General features: G+C 42.6%; 1 protein-coding gene across 2 annotated transcripts in view; it reads left to right on the top strand.

Annotated features, from left to right (window-relative positions):
* Window positions 1-5,763: 5,763 nt before the first annotated feature.
* Window positions 5,764-27,107, top strand: part of LOC118783357 (homeobox protein PKNOX2-like) — a 61,273-nt gene continuing 39,929 nt past the window's right edge. The window contains exons 1-2 of one of the 2 annotated variants that reach the window (XM_036537183.1): window positions 5,764-5,841; window positions 24,619-24,701. The gene's annotated coding sequence lies outside the window, so the exon portion shown is untranslated. Of the gene's footprint in view, window positions 5,842-9,879; window positions 9,926-24,618; window positions 24,702-27,107 lie in introns of those variants that run through there. The other variant, XM_036537184.1, reaches the window with a different exon arrangement.

The raw sequence follows: 27,107 nt of genomic DNA on the forward strand, positions 1-27,107 counted from the left end.
ATTTGTGAGGTTTTTGTTAACATAAACACCTCATTATCTATTTCACAAATGCTCAATACACATAAATGAACAGCTGTACAAGTGAAAGAAAAATGAATGAAAACAACTGCTGTAAGATTTGTGTTCATCTCTCTCAATTTTTTTTTTTTTTTGCAGTCCTGGAGGTCCACAGGGCACCTCAAAATTTAGCCTGAAAGAAAGTCAAGTCCAAAAGGTTGAAACTAAATACACCACACCTGCCTGAAGCGAAGGATCTATGGATACACATCTGATCAGATCGGCAATAGCTGGTGGGATGCATATCTCAAAAGACGGCAATTAAGTGCAATAAGCACTAGGGCGCTTAGACCAAAAGGTGAAATTAAATTGCAGCTATAAATAATTGATAATTAATATGATGAAGGAATTTGCGGCAACCAGAGATGTCAGGAACGCAGCACTCTCACAGCGGTGGTGAGTGTTGGGTGTGGGAGAAATGGGCTTGCATCCAGATGGTGTCAGGTTTGAGGCCCCAGGTGGGCTACCGCTGTCATGCCCCTGTGCAAAGCACTTCACCTGCATTCGGTTCGACCCACCTTCATAAATGCATAATACATAAGCTGTACAAGCTGCTCTGGGCAAGGGCATCTGTTAAGCAAAGTGCTGTCATGATGCTTATGTTTAAATACTGGATTTACTTCACTATGTCAGCCACTTGTGAATGAGAATATGAGCATAGTGAAGGGCAGGGCACATCTCTGCCCTGCCAACCCTTCAGTCCTGAATAAACTGGCCATGTACGTTTTTATCCCACGTTGCTCCTCAAATTGCATGACTGATGGAGATTTTTATACTTTTTTCTATTTTTATTGGCATTTAGCAGACTTATCCAGCATTGCTTTTTTTTTCCCAATGTTATCGGCAACCTTTCGGTTACGAGTCCTGCTCCTTAACCACTCTGCCACAGCACCGCCCTGTCCTCTAGTTTCTCTGTCACTGCAGTTATTGCTTACTGTACCTGTGCACTTGTCAGCCAATCAGCAACAGAAACAAATAAAAACATCGTCACTTCTGATTATGGCACATTGCATTGTTTTATTGGCAGACATCCTTCTCCAGACCACCTCATTGATAACATTTCATCCACTTATACCTGGATATTTACTAAAGCAATTTGAACCAGCAACCTTCGGGTTATGAGCCTTGTTTCTGAACTCTATGCCACAAAACTGCCTCAAAACTGCCTCTGTATTAGTGTCTATGAGTAAAGAGAACAGTAGATTGTAAGGTTAATCTGCACGGGTTTCTCAGCATTCAGTACTGAAAACAGTCTTGTCTAGCTACAGTAACTGACTTATTTTAGCTCATTCTGCCTTGCTCTACAATCTCTCACTGTCCCAAAGCTTGGGTGCAGTTGTCTGGCTGTCAGTACATCACATCTGCGTTGTATTACATCTATATTTTTGGAGGCAGCAGATAGAAATGAAAGTTTCAGTTTGTGTGGGATGTACTTGAGAATACCTGGAGCCATAAAAATTTGGCCTTCTGTTTTTTTGTCAGCTTAAGGTAACATGTTTGAACCACCCAGGTTTTTTTTTCTCATTTGATTAAACAGCTCACTGGTGAACTCCATAGTGACACAGCAACAGGTGTAATGTAATGAAAAAGGTGCAACATATGGCTCAGTTGTTTTAGTTGCCAGGTTTTGTAGCATTACTGCTTTAAGGTAGGTGTATCTTTTGTTTCCAGAGAGGCTGAAGCAAGTACGCGACTGGGAGTTCATAAATCAACACACACACCAGATCTTGAGGCACAGCTTTGGACACCCATAACTGTCAAACACTGTCAAAGCGGTCACTATGTATTTTGTGAGTGCCCAATACATTATGTAAAGATTCCCACTCAAGCATTCTGTCACTGTCAAATACAGACTGTCAGTTTTAAAAGCTACTTTTATATTTATTTTGCAATGAAATCACTAAACCATCGACTAAACACCTACTAAAACATATCCAAAAATATTTGCAAATAACTATTTAAAGAGAACATTATTTCCTGTTGAGCAGTCAGTAGAGGGCACCAATTCAACAAAAACAGCAAAATGCACCGAAATAAGCGGGTAAATAAATCAATGAAGAAACATGGAGAGTAAAGTCTTGATAGAGGTGTCAGAACACAGTAAAAAGTCCACATGTAGCTATATCCAAAGACAGGTCAGACAAAGGCCCGACTTTGACAGGTGTTGTTTTTCTGTCTTGCCTGTTAAAGCCGGGGAGCTGAGGGACAGGGAGGGAATACTAACACCGCAAACGAGCTCCCCGCAGATCGGAGCCGCCGCCGCGCGGAGAGGGCCGAGAAACCTGCCTCCGACCGCAGACGAAAGCGGGACAGGGGGCCACGGGGGTGTATCCGGCGCACGCAACGCTGTCTCGTTTAACGCATCTCACTTTTTAATTAGCCAATTACCCGCCCGGCGGAGCGCGGGGCGGAGGCCATGTTTTATTAATGCGGCATTGAGCGCCGTGTTCGGGGGCCCCTGGTCTGGTGCCGGTGTAATTGGCGCTCTGATTCTCAGCCTTTGTTAAACAGAGAGAGGTTAGGCATTACTTACACACCAGCCTGCTAATGCTGCAGCTAGCCAGCGCTGACCAGCAAGCAAACTACAGGTTTAGATGAGGAGAGGCCAACGCTTCCTCCCATGACCTTTGGCTGACTTTTGTACATCACGTGGATGTTTTGCCAACTATCGACCTCTCAAACCATAGCCAGCCGGTGTTACTCTGACGTTAAACACAACAGTATTCGACAAGGGTGCGAATGGAATAATTCATTCTGAATGAAACTGACCTGAAACATGATCAAAGACGTCTGAAGTCCCAGATGTATCTATCATTAAAAATGAAAGTTCAGTAGTCGGATCCACTCTTGACATGTGATCAATGTCTGGGGAAGGCCATAAGGTTGAAACGTGTTGTAGCGGAGCTTGCTCGGCTGTACCAGCATGTGGTATGCACTGTGATATTGGCATTAGAGCACCTTATTAGCTACTGTTGGCTGGTACTGGGCTTCACTAATTAAAATCTCACTCTAACATTGAGGTCGCTCTCTTTTATTTTATCTTGCCCCTTTGCCACTGCGTGGGCACCTTGTGTTAAATCAGTCCTGTCCCTTGAGTATCAGTGCATTCAGCTCATTCAAAAGCCCGTCAGTTTAATAATCTATTTTCATTTGTTTTATGTTAAGGCACCAGATTGTTTCAACTGCTCAGAACAGTTTTTTTTTTCATTATGTGCACGGAATGCATGGTGATTTTAATATGATGTCATAATGCTTTGCTGGAGGTCACGCCTGCCATTTAGCAGGCTGGAATCATGTCTGGCCTCAAGCAGACGACCTGCTGTGTATCCAGACAACCAACAGGAGGCAAAACCATGGATATTCTATTTATTATGGCTAGATATTCAGCCTCTCCACTCCTGCTATCCTAGACACACACCTCCTTGCCTAAGATATTCCCAATGGTAACAGAAGGTTCCAGTACTGTCTGCATTATTTTGCTGAGTATTGAATATTCTGTTCTGGAGCACATCCTCTCAAAAATATTCATAAATAGCTAGTTCATCAAAACACTTATTCCTTCAACAACGGCAGAGACAGAAGTTTCAGGGTGAATGAAAAGGAGCTGACTATCTGAACAGCTGAATATCTCTCACAAAACTATTTGGTACCAGCAACAGTTGTACGAGCATTAGGAATGAATCAGAATGTTAGGAAAACATTACATCATTGGCCTCATCAAGTACTGTTTGGTTATATATTATTACATACACAGAGGTTTTACGCATCTTCATATAAAATATTACATCATGACCTTTCTGCCAAGACCTCCAGTGCAGCAGATAATGAGAAAGCTTGGTAAATGTGTAGCCTGTATGCTAATGGGCTTGCATTGTAGAACCCACTGTAACACTGTTTAATTGAATACCCCTAACAAGTCATACAATGATGTAACTGATATACATGTTTCTGCTTTTGTCTAACATCATAAATATCTTATGATGTGGTGTGACATTATGAACCCTCTGAAACAGGGCCTGTTGTCCACAGCGTGCAGCGCTAGATGTTACTGACAGCATTGTCTTTTCTCGTGTGAAAGGAAAAGCTTGCAGACGCTGTTGTCCCTGGAACAGCCGCCTGCTAAATCCGGCCGGCTGTCCTGGCACAGATCTGAGAGGGAGCGTACACAGCTCTCACGCAGCGCTGCTGTGGAGGGGAGATAAACCAGACCTGGTATTTTTACAAGCACACCAGCAAACGTTCTGCAGGGGGCCGCTTCTCTTATTCAGGGAAAATGCACTAAATTCTAAAACTCTGAAACCCTACAGAGGCACGGACGCCCACAAAATGCAAACACAACCAAACGCTGTGATGGTGTGTCCAGGCGCGCAGCACGAATGCAGTGCTATCCACTGAGTGCTGTCCACATGCTTGTCTCATTCCTGGTAAGTGATTGTGTGTGCTTTCTTCATTCCAGTGCGGTTCAGATGCAAAATGCTCGGGGATCTGTTTGCAATGATTGGCGCCAGAGTGCTCTTTTGGGGCTGGAATGATTGCTTGTCGCATCACCTCAACTTATTGAATGATGATGATGATGATGATGGTGATGATGATGATGATGGTGATGATGATGATGATGGTGATGATGATGGTGATGATGATGATGATGGTGATGATGTTGCTGATAATGATGATGGTGATGATGATGGTGATGATGGTGATGATGATGATGATGGTGATGATGTTGCTGATAATGATGATGATGTTGGCGATGATGATGGTGATGATGGTGATGATGATGATGGTGATGATGATGATGATGATGATGATGATGATGATGATGGTGATGATGTTGCTGATAATGATGATGATGTTGGTGATGATGATGATGATGATGATGGTGATGATGATGATCATGATGGTGATGATGTTGGTGATGATGATCATGATGATGATGGTGATGACAAATGGAGGAATCAAGAGGACAGAGACTGAGGGGAGGGGGTTTAAATCTAACCCACGGTCTTTTAAAAAAAATTAAACAACTATACAAGGTCTATTCTAATTCCTATTGTTGTCTGACAATATTAAATGAAATACACATGACTTTTTAACATAAACCACTCCCATTATTCAGGGATCAGATCCTCCAAATAACCTTTGAGTTCAGACTTCCTCTCCATAGTCAATTCAAATGTAACTATGATTATTTGTTGATAAACTTAGGGACAAAGGTATCACATGACATATCTGTAACATCACTTGATGCTGAAAGATATGGGCATTGCCGCTAGTTGGTATAGAATAGGCCCATATCCCCACCTAATTTTACAGTTAAGTAGTTTAATTTATTATAAGAAGGTATAACACTTCTCTGAATGTAGCCTGCTCATTCTCAGGACTCCAACCGTTATGACAAGTGGAAAAAAATTGGTTTATCATAAAAGGCTTAACTGTGAACCCCTAATACTAATGTCACTTGGAGGGACACCTGCTTAGTGCATTTTCGGTGATTGACAGTTTATCGCAGAATCTGAGATGAAATCGCACGGAAAAGTCAAGAGTAAAATCTGTTACAAATCACTCCGCCAGGGGGCTAGCGGATTCCGCGGATGGAACGGCGGCTCCGGCTGCGCGTGTGCTATTATGGGCGGGGGGGACCATCGCCATCAGGGGGGAAAGGGGAGTGAGCAGGCAGAAAGTGGATGGTGGGAGGGGTCTTGCATGGTGAACGTCACTGGTTGTGCTGGGGAGTATAGGCTCTGTTGTCTGGCCAGTGTCAGTCTGATGAAGATTGGCATTCAGGTAAGCTGTCATTCATTTTCAATGTCAGTGCAGAGACTAGCGCTAAGACTGCGGCGTCTTTTTTTCCTCGCTCTCCTTACAAAAGGCAGGACATTATTCATACAGACAGGACCAGGAGAAAGCGGGGGAGAGAGAGAGAGAGAGAGAGAGAGGGAGAGCAAGAGAGAGAGGGAGAGAGCGATAGAGCGAGAAAGAGAGAGAGAGAGAGAACGAGCGAGAGAAGCAGAGAAAGAGAGTGAGAGAGGAAAAGAGGATATCAGTGGGAAGAAATGCATTTTTGTGTGCTGCAGGAGTGAAGTACGGCGCAAAATTGGATTAATTAGAAGGCATCCTATTTTATTCCTTTGTTAATTTTTGTTAAATGCAAAAAATAGATTCCTGTCACATTTTCCGCTTAATATGACATTGAATCACCACGTTATGCATATTTTGGTTCATATGCGTAATTCTTCACTATATTTGTCTTACTGCGACCTGCGTTTTTATGTGTTGGTAATATGCTGACTGTGTTGCGCTTTTTATCACTGAAGACGTTTATCACGTTTATTAGTTTGCATTAGAGGCATTAGTATACCTAGCTTGCTGTATCGGAAAAAATTGGCTACTTTATACGTTGACAACCTTTTGTTTTGGGGCGAACATTTCACTTCTACAATATTTCCGTAGAAAATAGCTGTCATGACATTCAAGGATTGGCGAGTTCTCACTGTAAGGAAATTAATGCAACATACTGATATATTTTATTAGGTATGTCATTTTGCATGTTTTCAAGGCTCACAGCAGTCCATGCAAACAGATTATGTTATTTATAATCACGCAAAGAAAATATGCGCGCTGTTTAATAATGACGATGATTGCTCCATACAGAATGCAATAATCATCCGCTATTTGTTTAATTTTCCCTTTGTTTCCTTAGAGTATGCTTATTATTATATTTCTTTTACAATCAACACATTCAATGTTACCTGTATTGTATAATGCTAAGTAAATCTGAGTAATTGGGGAAGATTGGTGAATACAGAAACTGAGATTCTGTGAATTTCCCAAAGCTTCTCGCAAGTGACTGTATAAAAAGCGTTATGTTTAGACTTGGGCCAAACAGTGCACATAACGCGACATTTTTTTCTCATACAATTTATGAATCTGAATTAAACGACATTATTTTGAGCAGAATAATTATTCCAGCACCTGAGATGAACGCTGTAGTTTGATATCTTTAATAACTATTGAAGATGGACCTAAACGGCAGTACAAGAATCTTTCTATCACTTCAATAAATTAAGGTCTGACGAAGACAAGGGTCGGTGTTTTTCACTTTAAAACGAATAAACGTGTAAATATGTATTATAAAAATAAAAATAAAAAACTTTGTGACACCGTAATATTGCTCCACAAAGTGCCCCTCAAATAGTACAACCCGTGTCTTCCAGGCGGAGGACAGCAGCGAAGATCATCCAGTTACGTTTGATACGCTGAGAACAGTTCGCAAAGTTAACGGAAACTTTTTTCTTCGTCTTTATTTACACTCATGTATGTGTTGTCAAACTATTAAGTACCGGAACTCATTCACTCTGACACTACATAATTACTGTTCATTACTGTATCAGATTAAGTTAGAGGAAGTTGATGTTCTTGTGGCGAGAGAATGGGGTCTCGCTGTCATCAACACGATTTATAGAGATGCCGGATTTTTATCGCTGAGGCACGCTGTAGAATGAGGGCTGGCTAACACCCAGACCTGTCTTTTTCTACGCGTTGCTACCTCTCTCACCTTCAGTACGGCTGTTGCAGGTTTCAAAATGTACTTTGCCATGTATGAGGTTTGCAGAATTTGTGGTCACTCCTCGTTATTATTTTTTTTTTCAAAATTGTGAAACTATCGTCATGAATGCATTTTATTTATTTCAAATTAAGGAACAGAAGAATTTAAAGGATGTGTTAGAGTCAGCTAATGTAGTCTACTGTAAAGCCAAATTCTTTAACAATTCTTGTCCTTAGTATTATTATTAATAATAGCATGAGTAGTAGTAGTATTAATTTCATAATTTTGGCAGAGCATTAATAGATATTCATATAGAGTACTAATATAAAACAAAATTTATGTAAATACTTCTTAAGCATAACAGTTAACATTATAATAATTAACAGTGGCAATAACAATAAAGACAATAATTGACAGCTCTCTGTAATATGCCACATCTAAATAATACAGTCCAAAACAAATGCTGGCCAGTTTCATGGAAAGGGCTGGTTCAACAATAACATTTGAGAGTACTGGCTGAGGCTGAAGTATATGGTTTCAGCACAGTTCCAAATATGGAGAATCTGGGCAGTGTGTTTCAGGGCCAGCATGGGTGGGAATGAGTCCCTGCAGAGGCAGAGGAGAGTGAGAGGGAGAGGTGTGGTGAGGGGGTAGGTGGGCAATGACCTGTTAGCCACGTAGGACTCAGTCATGTGGTCATAAGCTGGCCAATGGGAAGATTCAAAAACAGGGTAAAACTTTCTGTGATGGGTCCTTCAAACATTAAGAATACCTTACAGCCTCATAAGGCCAACACTTATGTTCATAATGTGACACTCGCGCCAACTGATATAGACTGTTATAGAGTGAGCTGTCCTGCCATCAGTGTCATAAGTAGCGTTGCTGTGATATTTGATTTGGTTTGCAAGGGTAATTCCACTTCTGATGTGGACTGTTATAGGAAACCATATTCCAGGCTTTGCCAGCTGGCATGAGTATTGCATATTTTAATCTTTTGATGCCATTATATAGGACCCATGACATCATTATCTAGCTCATATGTATGAACCTTATGAATCCTTCACACGGGAATGTAGAACACTTAATTTATCTACTCACTAACCACCCACTGTAGTTTAACCTGAGTGTGTTTGGTTCACTGTCTGCATATAGAATGAAAGGAAGTTGCTCTGTTGTAAAGATTTGAAGGTCGGCCCTGCTCCAGTTCCAGATTTAATCCACAACCTCAGTTTGGAACAATCATCACCCGCCTCTGAATACACCACTTAGATTAATGGTCTCCTCATAGCATGGCTGTATGAATTGTCCAGCTTACACAAACCCACAGCCTATTGTATCTTACAGTAGGAAATGCCACTGTGTCTGCTTTACATCAAAGTGTTGTATCAGGATGGAATACTGTGAGGATGATATCATGCAGCATTAAGGTTTTCACCTTTGAAATCTAAAATATTTTCTCTAACAATAATAACCAAGGCATCCACATTATATGTGTATAAAGGTATAAGGAACAACTTTGTATTATTATTTCTATGCACATTCATAAACCCAGCAAACATGCATGCTGTATTTTATTTGCGTCTGTGTGCAGCTGTAAGTCTAATGAAAACTGTCCTTTGTCACATGCATAAATTAATATTTATTTCCAAATTTACATCTATTTCCTGCATCCATTCTTATTTATGTCATGTCATTTGAATCTCTGATTATGTGATCTGGTCACTTTCTACAGTCTCTCATTCTGAATACCCAGATTCAGGACAAGAGCAGATAATTTGAAAAGATATTTCTGAAAAGATATTTCTCTGACTCTTACTAAGTCAGAGACCTTAAATACAAATGGGCTAGACAATTAGAAACATTACAAAAATACACTCACACACACATACACACACACACACACACACACACACACACACAAACACACACACACACACACACACACACACACACACACACACACACACACACACACACACACACACAAACAAGGAAATGTTCTGAGATCAGTATTTCATGCAGCTGCAAGCACACGGTTTTGTGTGACAGTGAGAAGATTGTGTCAATTGAAATTCAAGCCCTGCTGGGATCTTAATTGATGATTTGTGTCATTGGACAACTAGCCTAGGGGCAAAACAGCAAATACAAAATACCCAGACAACATTTGCATATTCAAATTTTCCTCCGTGCCATTTGGCTAAATTCCATTGTAAGTGCAATTATGTGATTCCTGCAGGTCTTCATCGAGTCCCTGATGAAGCGATGCAGTCTCCTGTATCACAATAATAGAAAAAAGGAAACCTTATGCAGAACAGGGGGGTCGTAAGTCAACTGAATTTTCTTCTTTTCCCCTGAATCTTAATAGCATTTTTTAAAAATGACTCCTCTGTAGTTTAAAATGTTGGTGGAACAACAGCTGTGTAGCTAGCGCAGTATTTCTTTGCAGACCCTGTGCAGAACAGCATTCGAGAAAGGCATCTGCGACTGTTCGTATTCTGTTCTGAGGGATAGGGGACGAAGCTGGAATTATTCATGAGGTCCAAGTCAGCGGGGCTTTTTATAGAGGGTTTTTGAGGTCTCGTTACACAAAACAACATCTAAGCAGCGGAGGTGAGTAGGAGCGTCGTACGGCTGACCTCGGAAAAGAGGTGCAGCGCAGGTTTCAGGAGGGGCTGCCATTAGCTGTGAATGCTAAGCCCCGCTGATCCCGATGGCTCTCTGAGGATTGTGGGTCTGCGATTGTTCTTGGACCCCAGTTTAGAAACGACTGCTGCAGTGAACTCCCTTTCACCCATTCAGCAGTTCTGCCTTGGCTCACCCTCCTCTCTGCCATCAGGGACCTGTAACAGAGAAAATGATTGCTTGATTCATACTTTGGGCGAGCGATGCAGGTACTTAATGATCATTTGTGCTGGCCGAGTGGTGTTGTAAGCAATTCTGAATATTGCAGAGGGACTTTGAAAGGCAAATCTGGTGAAAAAATGTATAAAGTAATAAAAAAATAAGCCAGAATAAAGTCAGACCCAAGTGCCGCAGTTACGGTGACCATGAATCATACTATCTTTTCAGTTAAAGTTTATATCAATAGGAGTACATTCATAAAATCACAAAGCCCAGATGATCTGAGGTTTTGGCAGTGCAATACACAATGTGTCTTTGACTGTGTTCTTCTCTTGTCAATGTGTCAAACAGGAGAGTGGCCAAAGGTGAAATAAATAACCAGTTTTCAGTAACACAAGTTGCCTTTTAAGCCACAGCATGTTAGGCATCACAGCGCGAACTGTGACTGGTAACTGACAGAGACCATGGAGATCATAACAAATATTTAGGCAACATATATTTCATATGTTCAGTACATCATGGTGACATTCACATTCCTTGTCTAACATCCCTACAGTGTCCCAGCACAGCACAACCGATTGCATCTCACGAACTCTGTATTAACATGACTACACTGAAAATTCAGTGTCTGGGAGGTATTTTAGGAGAGGGAGCTGATGCAGTGGTTGCAGGAGAAGGCTTTATTCCATCTAACCCGTGTTTTGCCGTCATATATGAGTCACACATTTAAACAAGTGTCATGTTAGGTTTCTTACACAATGTCAAACATGAATAACTAAACAATAAAAATTAGATCTGTGCTCAGAGAAAAGAGCAGTTACACCAAAGAGGTCATAGCCCCTGGAATTTGAGCTTTAAATTTGATTCCAAAGGGCTTTACTCAACAAGGACACCAGTGGAGGAGAGCAGAAGTCGTTTTCAACAAAGGGACATTTAGCAAAACTGACTAATAAGGTGGTTAGTATGGTGACTGGATACACCTTTAACACTAAAATCACCTGTACATTGTTTTACTTCATCAAATAAGTGCCAGTTTAGTTTTCCTAGTTATCATAGTCAATGGATCCAGTGGCCCCATCGAACACATGCATTTAAATGGTAATTATCTGCGATAATTGTGTGACTGAATGAGTGAAAAAGGTAAGTAAATGAATACATGTTGCACTAGAGAGAGATGCCTAAGAAGCAAGAGTAGTCTAACACCCTAATATATGTTCATTTCTGAATTATCACTTAAAATATATATTACAGTGTGTTTCTACAAATAAATGTAAAAAATTGTTTGAAAACAGTATATGCTTTGCACCCAAAAAAGATATTTTTACAGTGTGCACAAACTGCATAATATCGTTTGAAATGAGATCTAAAATAAACATTGTGGGGAGAAATAATTACTAATGCACAAGGATGAAAAAAAAAACGGTTTATATTATTCATGCTGTATCCAGGGACCTAGAATAAGGCAGCAAAACCTTCTTGCATCTCCGTTTGCATCTCTTGTGGAATGCCGATAATCCTTATGAATTTATACGGCTACACAGAGAGAAATATGAAACCTGGAAATCCCTGAATTCATAACGCCGGAGAGGCCCTGCCGTTGCTGAGCATCACATGTCAGAAGATGTTTTTGATCCAAATTCAGTCGCAGATTAAAGGAAATCATTTCACAGTACAAAATGAGCACATTTCTGCTCCCTTCCAAACTAAGTAAGAGAAGAGAACTCAAAATACCTTCTCCCATGGAAACAGCATGGGAGGACCCTGCTGCTGCTTAATTTTCTCACAGTTAACAGTAGCTTCGAGATGTGAAGTTCGGTTAGTTTATTTCCAGCAGTATTTTCAAATCACGCTGTGTTAGATGATAAGTGGAGACATTTACTGTAACAGTAAAAATTGCCGTGGCCCACCGTTGCCAGAATCCTGTCGTCAGACACCACAGTTTCCTGATATATAGCGGTTAAAGAGCTATGCTCCTAAGCAGGGCATTTGCAGTTTCCTGATGTGTAGTGGTTGTGGAGCTATGCTTGTTAGGTTTGTGTCCCAGGTTTGCCACTACTGTTGAACAGATCATTTACCTCCTTCTGTACATAAAATATCCACCAGTATAAATGGATGACACTGAAAGTACATTTTTAAAGTTTGCCTTAATAAGGGCTTAAACTAGGAAATTGATATACTAATACTAATACAGGTATAGATGATAAGGGAGAGACATTGTTTTTGAAGGAATTTGTTACCTTTTTCATGTCATAAAGAGGACCCTTCTATTAATCCTGAGTGGTATCTCAGTATAATTCCTGTCCATTTCACAGTCCGTGGTGTTACCTGGTGTCACTAATGGAGAAGATTGTTTTGTTGTGGTTGGTCTTTGGGTTTCCTGTCCTACAAGGGCATTGGTGCACCTCGCCACTCGATTATGGAGCTTATTTACGGATATTATCGGAAAACAAGAAGAGTCAGGCATCAAAAAATGATGCGGATAGTCCTCCTGCAGTGTTTTGTAATGTATCAGTATTTGACTTAAACAGCCATCTTAAGGCACGGACAACACCACCATAGTACATCTCTGCAGTAATGGATGTTGACCGTAAATGACCACATAACAGCGAGCCATAATTGTAGAGTCATTACATTTCTGCATCAGACTGGGTAAAAAGTACATTTTACTTCCACTTCCATCTTACTTCACTATTCACGTTTCTTTCGGTTTTCTGTTGCAGATATGGTACATCCCTCCTATACATCCTCCTATATCCCTCCTATACAAGGTAGTGAAGTGTTCTTAGCCTTTAGGAGATTATACAGATCATGGTTTTCCCTGCCCGTGGCATATGATATGATTTAGTGTCATCCTCATGTAAGCTCTTTGGTTAATACAGGCCAAATCTCAATCTCTCTTCCCCAAGGCATATTTTTGATTGGTTAAGGTTATACAATAAATATTAGTCCCAATTTTTTTATTTAACTTTAACAACAGAAAGAAATATCATTTCTGAAATTTTCTCATTTTTTTTTAATGAGGAAAAACTCTTATCCTGTCATTTCAATTCTTCTTTTATGTGCTAATTACTGGAGCTACTGTAAGATCCTTGAAATCTTCCCTGGTGATGTCACTGGGAAGGCCAGCACAACAGAGTGATGGACATCCTCTGGCTCTGTTAGCCTTGGCAGCAGTGTGAGAGATAGCTGACTCACAGGCTCACAGCTAACCCCGGCTATCCCCATATTGTCCGGAGGGGAAGCCTGTCCTTTAGAGGGTCCTAACCCCCCCAATCCATCACTTAGCTGAGGGTTAAGAGGGGAGGTTGTGGGTGTCATGACCCCCAAACTGCCACAAACTGACTGCATGCAACTACAGTTCAAACTGTGTTGAAAAGACTGTTGAATATGTAGATATAAGAAAATAAAAAAAAAACTTTATTTTATGTTTGGTTTTTATAAGTTATGTTTTTTGCCAGCACCATTTGTGTGGTAGAACGAATTTTTTGCAGTGTGGATCTGGCAGTGATTGGCAGGGGCTCTGCGATCTGAAGGCTTTGACAGGGATGTCTCTTCTGAAAATATTACAGGAAAGACGAACTGTGAGAGGGTGAGCGGCTGTCTTTTTTGTTTCTGCAGTGCACACGTGAGCACATACACACACATACACACACACACACACACACACACATGCACACCCATACATACATGCCTATACTGACACATCAACATGCACAAATTCACACATACACACACAGACACGCACGCATGTGTGCACCCACACATACACACTAACACACACAAGTACATAAATACACATATAATACACACACACACACACACACACAAAGGTTATGAATGGTGTAGGACATTGTAGGACTGTTGGATAAGCCACTTGTCAGCACTGTTTTATGGTTATTTTTCATACTCCCACAGCTAACCAGGGCAGCTTCCCTGTAACATCTGGCCATTCCTCAGTCTCCCCTCTCGCCTCTTCCACTTCAGTCCATTTGGATGGCACTCCAGCCAATAAGCTCCACCCTTTCAAGTAAAAATGTAAACAATGAGATGGCAATTAAGTCAAGTGTGCGGTCAGGTTTTCAGAGCGGGGCCCCACGCTCCGAACAGTTGAAGAAGGCCACACTGCAGAATCAGGGGAGAAGCACTTTGTGCTCTTTTTTAAAATGCCCTAACACCTATGAAACCACTTGACACCTTTATGGAGATTTTTCCTTTTTTTGCAAACGAAGTATTCCATGGCTCGGCAAATATGGCATATTCAAACATGATTTGCCTTGAAACTGAAACTGTACTTGTCCGTAGTCTCTTTTTCTGGCTCACACAGGCTTAAAACATTCATCATCTCAAAGAGAAGGACACCTTCAGTCCAGGCTCAGCTCTCCCCCAAGTGCTGCCCAACCTCTCCCGTAGGTGTCAAACAACACCCTTCAGTTCTCGTGCCTCTGTCAAAACAGTGTCACTTTACACCCAGCGTCTCCTTAAAACAGCAATATAATAAAAAAGACCTTTCAAATTACAGACATTCATGCTCATGCAATAAAATATTATGATAGCGTGATTGTTATTCTGATGATCAACACAATTTATGAAAATGGTGATTCTCTTGACATTATGTAATCTAAAAGTCTCTGGCGCTACCATCTTGAGACAGTTAAAATTACGACTAGTGTTGCTGCCTTCTGTCCTTGATTTGGACTGGGTTTCTTAGGTTTTATTTGTGCCTTGTTGGCTGTTCTTCAGGAATGTTGTTACTGGTCATTTAGGTTATAAGATGTAGAGTCTTGCACGATTAACTGTGTGATAGAAACTAAAAAGGCATTCTTTCCTTCACTGAGACATAAGCTAATTTGGGGTTCAAAGGTAATTTCACTTTCATTTGCTTTGTTTTGAGTCCTGCTTGTGTTTGCAATCTCAAAAAATATAATTGGACTCCGTCCCCCATGGGCCCGGTGATGAAATATCATTTCTCCCACGCCACAAACACACTCTGCATCTTGTCTTTTATGTCTTGATTGGCCATAACCAAATGAGGCCTCCTAATTGCAAAACAAAATTAATTGCGAAAGGAAAAAATAAAACCGCTACCCCTTTATTTGCTCTCCTTCCAGTCATTAGGAGGAATGAAGGAAAACCCCCCATAGCAAATAAAGCCCTCCCCAGACTGCCATTCAAACTGGAATTTATGAGTCAAACAGGGGCCTACTTGTGTCTTGTTTTCACCATCTATGGTGATTTCTGTAACCACTGAGTTCAGTTCGACTGTACAACCGCAGACCTCATCACTGACTTAACCTGTCCCTCTCTAACACAGATACCTCTCTAACCTGTCCCTCTCTAACACAGATACGGTTTCTCACCCCTGATTTTCCTGTTCCTGACGAGCTGCTCTTTCATCACTTGATTTCTCCGGCGGGCTCCTTCGTTTCTGCGGCATGCCCACATCATTACCGGAGACAGGAAGCTCACTCTCCTTTTGACCTACCTGCTTAGACGAAGGCCACGCAGATAAATAAATAATTATCCGTCAGACAGTGCTGAAACAGTGAGGCCTTTTGTAGTTGGATCTTCTAGCTCACGCCGTCATTAGCGTGGGTGAGTCAGCCAGACATAGAGGCAGACCTGGGGGAGCGGACAAGGGGACACACGTTGTCGTGCTGTTGTCCTTGAGACTGTCTTCACCCTGCTGAAAATGGGGATGTACCTTTCAGCATTACCTTATATTACATTATTGTCATTTAGCAAATGCTCTTATCCAGAGCGACCATTATAGGTCACAAAATTTATCCATTTATACAGCTGGATATTTACTGAGGCAATTCAAGTACCTCGCCTTAGGGCACAACAGCAGCATCCCAGTGGGTACTCGAACCAGCCACCTTTTGGTCACAAAGGTTGGCCCTGCTCCTTACCAGCACACCACACTGCCGCCCTGCTGTACATAGCATTCAACATCCCTGCCCACACATACCCTAAACTGCCTTTTGTCTTTTACATGTCACTGAAAGAGTTGAAAAATCTGTTTATTTGAAATTTAACTCCTGCAAGTTTTGCTGCGTTTATAGATTTTTTTTTTTTTTTTTTTGGGGGGGGGGGGACGCAGTTCTGCCTCTTGTTTTTGTAATCAGTTTGCCCGATTTGAACGTAAGTTAAATTTTGATTGACACAGAAAGCTGCTGTTATGCCTCGCTGTGATTCGTAATTAGGCTGTTATCATGTGTGCGCCTACAGTGCCATTCTGTTTCCTGTCTCCTGAGGGCTGCTGACTTACGGGGAAAATAGTAAACAACGCTATCCTCTGTTTGGGACCCAGCTGGGTTTTCTTCAACACATTACTGTGCCGTTTTCAATGCTCCCTACAGGTACGCTTCCGTATTGTTTTCCGAATCTCACAGAGCAGGGAGGTGTTTGGGGTGAATTTGTCTAAGCAGAACGTATCATTACTGATGAATGAACTGTATGTACTTATTATTAATTTATATACCTCAACATATATTATTACATGTACTATTACTACTATGTATACCTATATAGCTATATATAGCTATATAGTCATTATTATATATACATAGTATTACTTGCGTACAGTGAAGTGCCTGACCTGGAGCTAACCTAAGTTAGGTTACCAGCCTTTTGCCAGCTTGGGTAGAGATAGGAGTACTGGAGTGGTTTATCAGACATACTGAGTCTCTTTAGACACACTGTTTAGGGAGAGGGTTGTAAGCAGCTAGTCGCTAGCTGGGCTGAGCGGGTCAAGTGTTTCTCTGTGTTTAGTGTATCAGGCTGCACAGAGGCTCAGCAGAGGCTAAGCTATGGCCACGTTGCCGCAGCCAGGACACATGGTTGGACAGTGTGCTTGTAGGCTGTGCGATTACTCATGTGGGTATTGATTTTGTTGTTTGAATTTGTGAAGGATGAGTTGAATTTATGAATTCTGCACGCTCGTCACAGCTCACATCACAGTGTATGTAATGAGAGTGATGACTTGAACTGTGATGAGTCTTTGTGTAGAAATGGAATGCTGCATCAAATGCATGCTGCATTTCAGGTACAAGTAGTCCACCTAGAAGAGGCGGCACGCTGACATTGTAGTTGTATGGAGGTGAAACGGTGTTAAGACAAGTGGTGTCCCGTGGACCATCTGTGGTGCATTGTCATTCTGCGTCATTTTATGAAGCTCATTCTGTCCTGCCAAAGGTCCTGCCCCCCACATAACATGGAAATGTCATTGGCTAAAAAAGGAATCACATGGTCACAGACAGTCAATAGGGTCCATTGCTGAGTTCAGTCAAGGACATAATTTCTTGCCCGAGAATTCTCCTGTCAAAGATTTTTTTTTTAAGAATAGTCTCTTGCCATTTGGTTCTGTGGTGTGTGTGGAAATGTGGGTTTCTGCTTCTCTTTTATTATTAATATATTATTGTCATTATGTTATTGTCTGGTATAGTATATTATTATACAAATTACTTCAATCTGTAATGGTTAAATAATATTCATTGATGCTATATTCACATCCCTTTGTTCACTGATTATCTTGGTTGAACTTGATTTATTTATTGGAATTATTGCCGGCTAATCTGTCATGCATTGTTTTCATCATGTTGTACTTTGTCGCTAAATAGCATTTGTAAAACATTGTATTAGAGATGAACAGCAGCTGCATTTTAATTTTTTAATGGTTAGGTTATGAATAAATACATTTCATTCTTTTTTATCCTTATGCTATTTTGTTTTGTTGTATTGAGGCTAGATAGCTATGCACAATTCTCTCCCTTGGAAGAGTCACATTCTGCATCTTATTACAAAAACAAATGGTGTCACATAACTGCTATTAATAGCTGTATGTCTGACATTTATAAATGAGCCAATAAAATTCAAAACATACAGGCCTGAGTTTCCCTCCGCTTATTCAGATTCAACCAGCTTTATTATCACTGTAAAAGCTATTCATTTCAGACTCCTCTCTGTTACCTTCTCCTCTGACCAGTCTGCTAGTCCCAGATGTATCTAACTGTATCTATCACCCTGACTGCCAGAGCCAGTGTATAGCATTACATATGTGCCACGATTTATTAAAATTATACAGTCCATAATAGTCCCCTGTTTCCTGTATAATGCCTAATTTTAAATGTTTATGTGGGCGACAGAGGGAGGAGGAGAGGTCGTGGACACGGATGATAGGAGCGAAGTTCCTGTTGCAGCTCTTTCGTAACCGTGCAGGCACCCCCCCGTGTAGGAGAGCGCTTTGCATTGGTGCTGTCTGGATGGGCGATGTGGAACGCTGAAAATCAGAGAGGGGAAATGCGCTTGCCACATCAATCGGGTATCTCATCAAACCGAACTTGACCCACTTACAGAGAGCGACCGGGTAGACCTGTCCGAATAGCTCGACCCGGGGTTGACCCCCGTGCAGTCCCAGCCTCACAGTGCTGCCCCTTTGACAGGGACCCATGATGCCTTGGGGCTAAAAATGAAGCACAAACAGCTGCAGCGGCAGTGCGTGCGAGTATAAGAGCGTGCCCCGGGATCGAGCCCATCCCCACGCTACGGCGGCCACGCTTCCCCTTCCTTCCCCTGGTGAAAACACCGTGTCTCCCAGATTGCCAGCGTGTCAGGCGGTGTTGATAACCGTGGTGAAAGCTGCCGTGCGAGCTCACGCCTGCCCTCTGAGTCCCGCTCCAGTGTGGCGCTCCGGCTCTTTAGCAGCCTGGCACACGCTGCCCACCGCTAGGGTATTTATAAACCGTTATAGACATTTAATACAGGCGATTGCGGCCACGCTCTCGGCTTTCACGCGGCCTTAAAGACGCCACGCCGCGTGAAAGTGACCGGGGCTGCAGGGGAGGCTTCCTACTGGCTGGCTGCCAGAGGCGAGCATTAGCCGCATCTGGTCAGCCCAATCACAAGCTGCCCTTGAAGGGAAATTCCGCACTGCCTCTACGGGAAGTCGGGGTTAGCCTTTATAAATGTATGTGTGCTTTGTACAGTTCATTTATGAAATCAAAAAAAATGCACAAACAATACAACGGTAAGAGATACATCAGGGGTAAAACTGCTCTGGACAGCAGAGCAGATCTTTTGCTCTGCGTGGCGGATCTGTGTGACCCCTGCACTTCAAGACCAGGCGAGTGTTGACAATCGGTGTGTAATCTGATGAAATCTTTCACCAAATCTCACTCCTAAAGTCCCAGGACAGGAAGCTGGCTCTGTCTGGGCAAGGAGGGGGCGGCTGCATGCTTGGTGTGGAGCTGGCACAGGACTGAGGACTTCACACTGCCAGTGATGTGCCAATGATAAGATAGAATTAAGCCATTAGCTCGCCAGACAACTGAGCAGAAATCCCATCTCCTTTTGCTCTGATAAGAGTGATGGCAGCAGTAGTATATCTGTGGATTTACTGCATTGTCCTAAAGCAGTCCCATAATGTTGCAAAATGCTGGGGGAAATAATGTAACAAATAATAAAATAATAGATATTTGACTTTCAAAAGGTGGTGCTGCAGCCTAGATGGGAATGTTTCTGATGTTCTGATGAACCGTCCCTCTTGGAGTGCAGCAGGGGAAATCCACCCATTAGCCTGAACTGAGGGGTTAGTATGAATAAATATTGCAGTTATTGAATTAAGACACATCAGGTTACACATATGAGCGTGATCCAGGTTCTGAACTTTCTTTCAAAATTCTGCCTTCTTCAGCATTGCAGGGAAGTAAGTCAGAGGTTATGTATATGACAACTAATTTAATGTGTTTCGTAGCTTGTTTCTTTTAAACTCAGATGATTTTTATTATTAATTAGCTGTGCTGATTATACAGATATTTTTTGTTTGATTCAAACCTTGTGGCACAGTTTTATGCAAAGTGATTTGTGAGGAGTCGTTTCGTAACAGGGAAGATGTGGCAGCATTTGGGGGGTGTTTACATGTACTGAATTTGAAGGGAGCACAGATTACACCCACTGCCGAAACGTGATTAAAGGCATTCTGGAGCTTTCATGGTACTGTAATCTTACCCTTTGAAGCCTTTATACAGTGGTAAATTATCAAGTAAACTTTATCATGAAGGAATAATATTGGTTTGTCTTGCAGGACAGGCATTGGTCTGCAGAGAATTCTGTAGAATGCATAATGATTTTGGAAATTGTGATTTTTATACACAAATCACATCTTAGGATCAATGCATCGGAGAATTAAGCCTGCACACTGCTTAGCTCCCAACAGTCCCAACTACCTGACGGAGATGCATACAGATTGAAATATTTATTTGGAACTAAACAGCATGAGGGCTAATACCCTCATGCAATGCATGATGTTTTACCATTGAAATAACCCAGTGACACAAAACTCCCTGTTAATAGTTGTTAGAGGATGGTGGCGCTGTGTACAATAAAAGCCAAATGTGTTCTCAAGCAGTAGTATCTACGTAATATATACCATTGCATTCATTTGGCAGACACTCTTATCCAGAGTGACTTCCAGCACAAAAGAACAGAAGTGTGCAAGAGTATCAGACCAGACTAACAACACTCCCAGACCAGTGAGTGTGAGCATAACACTATTCAACCCCTACCACACAATAATTTGCGCAACCTGACTAGGCAACAGAAGCCAACTATGCTACAATACATCAGAGTCACTAAATCACAGAATGACTCCTGAAAACATTCCCTTTCCGCCTTCCACTGAATCACAGTGCAGCTGAGCCCATTTTGTCCTATTTGTACCATTAGGGATATATTTGTGCCACTGGGACATTTGAAAATTATAGCTTGGGTTTGGCTGAAGTCGCTGCAGGTGTCCAGAGGGAGAGAGTGCAGTGGCTCTCCGGTGCATGCTAGTCCTGAATTAGCTGAATTAGCCTCCCTTGTTTGGCGTTGAAATCTTTTGCACGAAGAGCTAATCTGGTCTCTCCTGGGGAAGCTGTGTCTCGTGTCCGGGTCCTGTTTGCCGCAGTATTGTCAGATTTTCTCCCCAGGACCCACTAATGTCTGCATTGTATAAATTGTCCCAGTCTGACTAGACGTGACTCACTGGTTCTTCTCAGAAACCCCACCTCAGTCTTCCTGCGCAGTTTCAACAGAGAATGCCTCTAAACTCAGTTCCTGTTTAGACACTGGTGCAGAGATATTCTTAAGTAATTTGCTATTTAGGTTAGACATCAAACTCTGACAGTGTTTATGATGGCTTTGGTGATATATTCCTGCAGGCCTCTGCCGGTGACCATGTTGCTGTGGCATTCTCAGAGTTCAGCCGCAGCACTTAGCGCTGACCTATTCTTAGTTTTGACACACGAGGCAGACTATCACGCTGGTTTACCTTTAATAGAAAGTTAATTACCCTCTTTTTAAGCCTGGCATTCCGACTCGAGAGCCCCGCCACTCTTCTCTTGCGTGTTATGGAAATTAAATTATAGCATAATGTCACTTCCTTTATTGAACAGAAAGGGCTATGAATATGAATCAGCCGATCGTTGTCATGGCAACGCAAGTTCTGAAAACCCAGAGGCAGCTGTTTTATTGCAGAGTTTGAGCAGCCGGGTTGGGGGGGGGGGGGTGGGGGGGGGGTTATGTATTGTTGGCAAGGGATTGTGGGAAATGAGTCTCAGTGTTCCCATTTCCTGACCTTGACCCGTCAGCAGAACGGGATCTTGTGCACCAGATTGCTCCGACCGGAAGGCCTTTCCTTACATTTATATGTTTTTTTTTGTTGTTTTCTTCTTCCAAATGGCCGGAGTCTTTTTCCTTGCAGCATTGAGCTAATGACATCATTGCTAAATTAGCAAGCACTTCACAGCAGGCTGTTGTGCTTTGACACCACATGTGTGGCATGACACTGATACCAGTATTCAATCTGAGAGATTGTGCTGGTTTACCTGATCTGTTCTATATTCCTATCAGACTTCCGTATGTGGTGCTGTGAACGAACACACGTCTCCTTAATTGTTTTTATAGTGCTCTTTCGTGTTTTTTTCTAAGTATATACTGCATTTTGGTTTTAGTGTTCTTTCATCAGAAGTCCTTCATGACCATAGAGGATGCTTTGGGATAATGTAATGCTGTCTCTTTCACTTCATACTGAATATTTATATATTTGTCAAAAATGCAGGATGATCTGAAGACAGTAAGAACATATTTCTTATGGATCAGATGAAACAGTAATTACTGATTATCCAATATTACTACTACTAATAATAATTGTAATAATAATAAGGATGTCACCATCACTGTTGAAACGTTTTAGCCTTAACTTTAAAATCTCTGACCACTTTTCCTTTATCAAGGAAAATCGGTAGCCTTTTTTGACCTGGGCACTCAGGACAGAGAGAACAGAGAAAATATGTATTAAAAAAGCTGGCGTGTCACATAGTCATTGCAATTGTTATATGATCCGACAAGCTCAGCTATTAATGGCCTGAATTACAAATGACATTGTTCAGAGACTGAAGATCTGTTTCCTGTTGTTGGAATACGCAGAGAGATTCTCAAACCTGTGAAGTCCCCCGTTAACAGACACAAGGTCCACCTGGAATCCTTTTCATTTCTGCCTCAGCTGGTTTCTCAGCCTTTGCACTGAAACCTTCAGACTGCAGACAGTGACTGCCTCAGAACCTTTTCACAGTTCTTAAAAGAGATTGGCTAATTCCAGCCTGTGAATCACGCGGCTTCAGAGAATGCCAGCTGGCACTAATAATTTGAGCAAGTTATGGGGGTGTTTGTATTTTCTGCGTGAATTTCCAATTATGGTTTGTGTCACATTGCAGACAGTGGTGTATAGAGTTTTTATTTTTACAACATGTGGAACACAAGCAACAAAATGGCTGTCAATCAAGAATAAGCATACAATACATCTTTGGGGTCCATACTGTCAAAGTATTATGATATGGCCTAAGTTAGTTTGAAAATAATATGGAGAGGAGTTTTTCTGTTTCATTTGTGTTATAAAATGGCAGAATTCTTTGAAATAGTGAGTTTGTGCAGGTCAGCCAAGAGTTCTTACTGTCCTTAAAATGTTTTCATTGTGGAAAATTATGGAAGAATCATGGAAAGTGGTAAAATGTCTTGCCGTCCTAAAAAAATAGTGGAAAACTGACAAAATCTAAAAAGACCTTCATATTTCTATGTCGTTTACTCATGGCAGTGTGCTTCACAAACTAGCTATCTCACTTCACTGGCTTGTACAGTCGCCCACTATCAAAACGTCTTGGTGACTAGTATTTGCTGCCAAGTGTATTGGCAAGTATATGTCTTTTTTCTAGCAGTACATCTCAAAATGTAATTCTGTCTGAAATTCCATCTTCAAAGTAACCCAAATTCATGAGAATCCGAGTACTGCAGAAAGAAAAAATAAGCGCTGAAAATCGTACATTGATCATTAACATGTCATCGAAAAGTCCTGGAAAATATAAGTCAGATTTGAGTGGAAACCCCGCCGGGGCATCGATGGGCTAACTGTGAGGCAGAAGGCCCGGATTCATGGGCCGAGCGGAGCGCTGTGGTTGGCTGGTGCTCCAGGAATGCTAACGCTTCCTCTGCGGGTTTACAAGGAACACAGCGATTAGCCCTCCCGTCCCCCTGGGGGAGCCGCTCCAATGAGGGCCGCTCTAATTCACTTTGACGTCAACAGGAAAGGCAAGTCTGTCTCAAGGGGGCTGGGGGGGGCTGGATCTGCTCTGGATGGGGCCACAGCAGGGCCAGAGCTGCTGGGGTAGCTGCTGGAAGGATTACGGGGGGATAAAATGTTTTCTTTGTAATGAGGAGAAACCAGAGAAACCTTTGCAAAAACCACCCACATTCTCACTCTGACCCCCTCAAAGTGGGAAACATGGAGATGCCGAGTCCACCCCCTCACCCCCCCTCTCTCCCGTCCAACTGTACTGACTTTCCACACACAGGCTCAATTCAGCTGTGTCAGCAGCACACACACAGACTCTCAGAGTTAAAGCACACTATCCCATTACTACTTTAATTGTAGGTCAGGACACTAGCGGAGGTCATCGAGAGTACACTAAGGAATCAGGAAGAAGTTCCAATTAACCCCTGGTGTTCCCAAAACAAATATTAATTCTTGACGTCCTTTCTGCATTTAACTTTCCACTGAGTATGAAATATGGATGTACTTTTTTTAAAAGATGAGTTGGATGAAGTCAGTGAAGCTGATAAGAAACATATCTTTTATTTTGCAGACACTTTCAGGTGGATGAGAGGAAGAGATAAGGTGGAGAAGACAAAGGCCATTAAAATCTTCTGTTCTGATGATGAACTAACCGTAAGTTATCACACTTTTTTACTTGAAGTTTTTGTTGTGCAGGGGGAACAGAACCAAGGGAGATTAATCGGTTTGGTTCAAGTGTAGTCTGTCACTGTCTTCAAATGACTTTGTCTGAGCACACTGTTGTTTGTGCATACTATTTTGCTCTATGCAGTGATACAACATTCGATATTCCACTGTTTTCTTATCAAAATTGATGTTTTCTTATTAACCTTGAGGTGGTGACAAAACTCACTCACTCAGGAAATCAGATTTCTTCCATTATGTTGGCAGTCATGTGGATTTGCTTCTAAAAATCAATGGCAGGACCGCAAAATTGTCTGACTGGGTTTAGTAAAGACCGGATCTGCATTTTCATGGTCCAGCGTTGACCTGCTAGAAAAAAAAAAACAAGACTACCTGGGTACTTTCGGAGACTTGCTCACCGGTCAGGATCAAGCTTTTTGCCGTTTGAATTCCAAATAGGATCCAGCACCATCAGAAAAGTATGGGTTCTGTCCTGAGAGTTTTTTGATACTGGGGGTTATTTCATGTTTGCTGTTTGCTGTCATGACCCACTGAAGCCACTTTATGAAAGTGCTTTTTACACACGGAATGGCTCGGTGCTGTCAGTGAGAGCTGTCAGTGGCATGGACAGGGGTGGTGGGGGGGGGCAGCGGCTGGGGCATGGTGAGCCTTGGGGGGGATGAAGGCTACTCCTCAGACTGTGAAATGACGAAAAGCGGAGGGGTGGAGCGCCGTGTGGAGGGGGGGGGGGGGCGGAGAGAGAGGCCGGCGGGCTTCCTTAATTGAGTGCAAACGCAGCTGGGCAGCGAGAAGACCCGTGTCCCTCCCCGCGGTGGCACGCAGCCGACCGTCTCCGCAGCTCCCCGGCACTCCCCGGGGGCCCTGCCGAGTATTGTTTTACGGATAATTTTGTTAGCCCTAACGAGATTCCCACTAATTAAATCTCCCCCCCCCCCCCCATCCTGGGAACCCCCTCCGCCGTCAGCCAGAGTCATTGTTTGGAGATCTTTTTAGACAAATAAGCTTCTTCATTCCTGCAGCGTGGGGTGGGTGGGGTTTAGTGGGGGCGGGTGGCTGGGGGGGGGGGCCGCAGCACGGCTAATGCCTCCGCTCCCCCCATTTCGCGCATTAGCCTCCCGGGTTGTGCAGCGTGTCGCATTAGACCACCATCCACTCGCCTGCTGCCTCCGTTTAAAGCTGCTCAACAGCGGGGCGATAATGTCTTTAATGTGACTCGTACGCCGCTCTGTCCTTCTCATCACAATGTCCCCTCTGCTTCTACAACCCCTGCCCTCGGTCGCCAAACAGTGTTAGTGTCACTGAGCCCTAACCATACACCCCCATCTGCCCCCCCCCCAACTGTGAGTCCATGTCTGTCCAATCTGGCAGAGACATTTGCACTGGGTGTGTGTGCGTTTAATTAAAATACACTTGAGGTCTACTGTGGAAGCAGCCTCAGGTGAACTACTGAAAAACAATAATTCCTGTGGCAAAGTGAATATTGGCCTTTTGGGGACGTGCTTTGCTCATGTTCATGGTTGAGAGATTTCCTCGTTCACTAAGGTTTCATAAACTGCCAGTTTCTGCACAGTGGAAGCATGAAAATATAGAACCTGTTGCTCAGAGTGGAAATATTAGCATCGCATAAATCAAATCAATATCTCATGGGAGATCAAATGAGAAATCAGATCATGGAAAGTCAATATCTCTGATGCTCAACCGGCACATTAAAGTTGCGGGTTTAAACTTGTGTCAGATGTGTCAGGCAGATTTTGGACATTTTTTAGGCTTTTTAAAAAATGTATTAGGCTTATAAAAATGTTTTCATCTGGGTTCTTCATTATCTGGGTTTTGTTGGTTACATTGCACCTCATATTACCAGAAATCACGTGAACATTTCTTCACACATGCTAATTTGTGATCTTTTTTTTTTTTTTTTTTTTTTTTTGGCAGTAACTTGACCTTTAAGTATCCGTGTACTTACTAACACACACGCGCTGGTGGCTGGACCTGGAAGTGGCTGTGGCCATCGCGCTGAATGTGCCGACCTCTGTACAGCCAGTGCTGTGCTCGCAGCAGGACCTGGCCCTGCTATTGTGGCCGGTCTCGGGAGACTCGCCGGGGCTATTGTGGGAGCTGACCTCCCGTTTCCCCTTCAGAGTCTGAGGGCCCCGTGCCAGGGCCGCTCGCTCCGGGCCAAAGGCTCCCTCTTTCTCTTGCTCTCCCTCTATTCCTGTCCAGCTGGCCCTCTCCCCTCCCCCCCCAGGGGACTCTGGGAAGGCTGCCCAGGCCCCCTCAGAGGTGCCCTCTAATACTGCCTGCATCGATCCGGTTTCTGCCACCTGTTGTAAGGCTTAGGGAGGTGAGGAGGGAAGGGCAGATGACAGGATATCTGGC

This window comes from Megalops cyprinoides, chromosome 9, assembly GCF_013368585.1.
Source record: "Megalops cyprinoides isolate fMegCyp1 chromosome 9, fMegCyp1.pri, whole genome shotgun sequence".
Taxonomy (NCBI): domain Eukaryota; kingdom Metazoa; phylum Chordata; class Actinopteri; order Elopiformes; family Megalopidae; genus Megalops; species Megalops cyprinoides.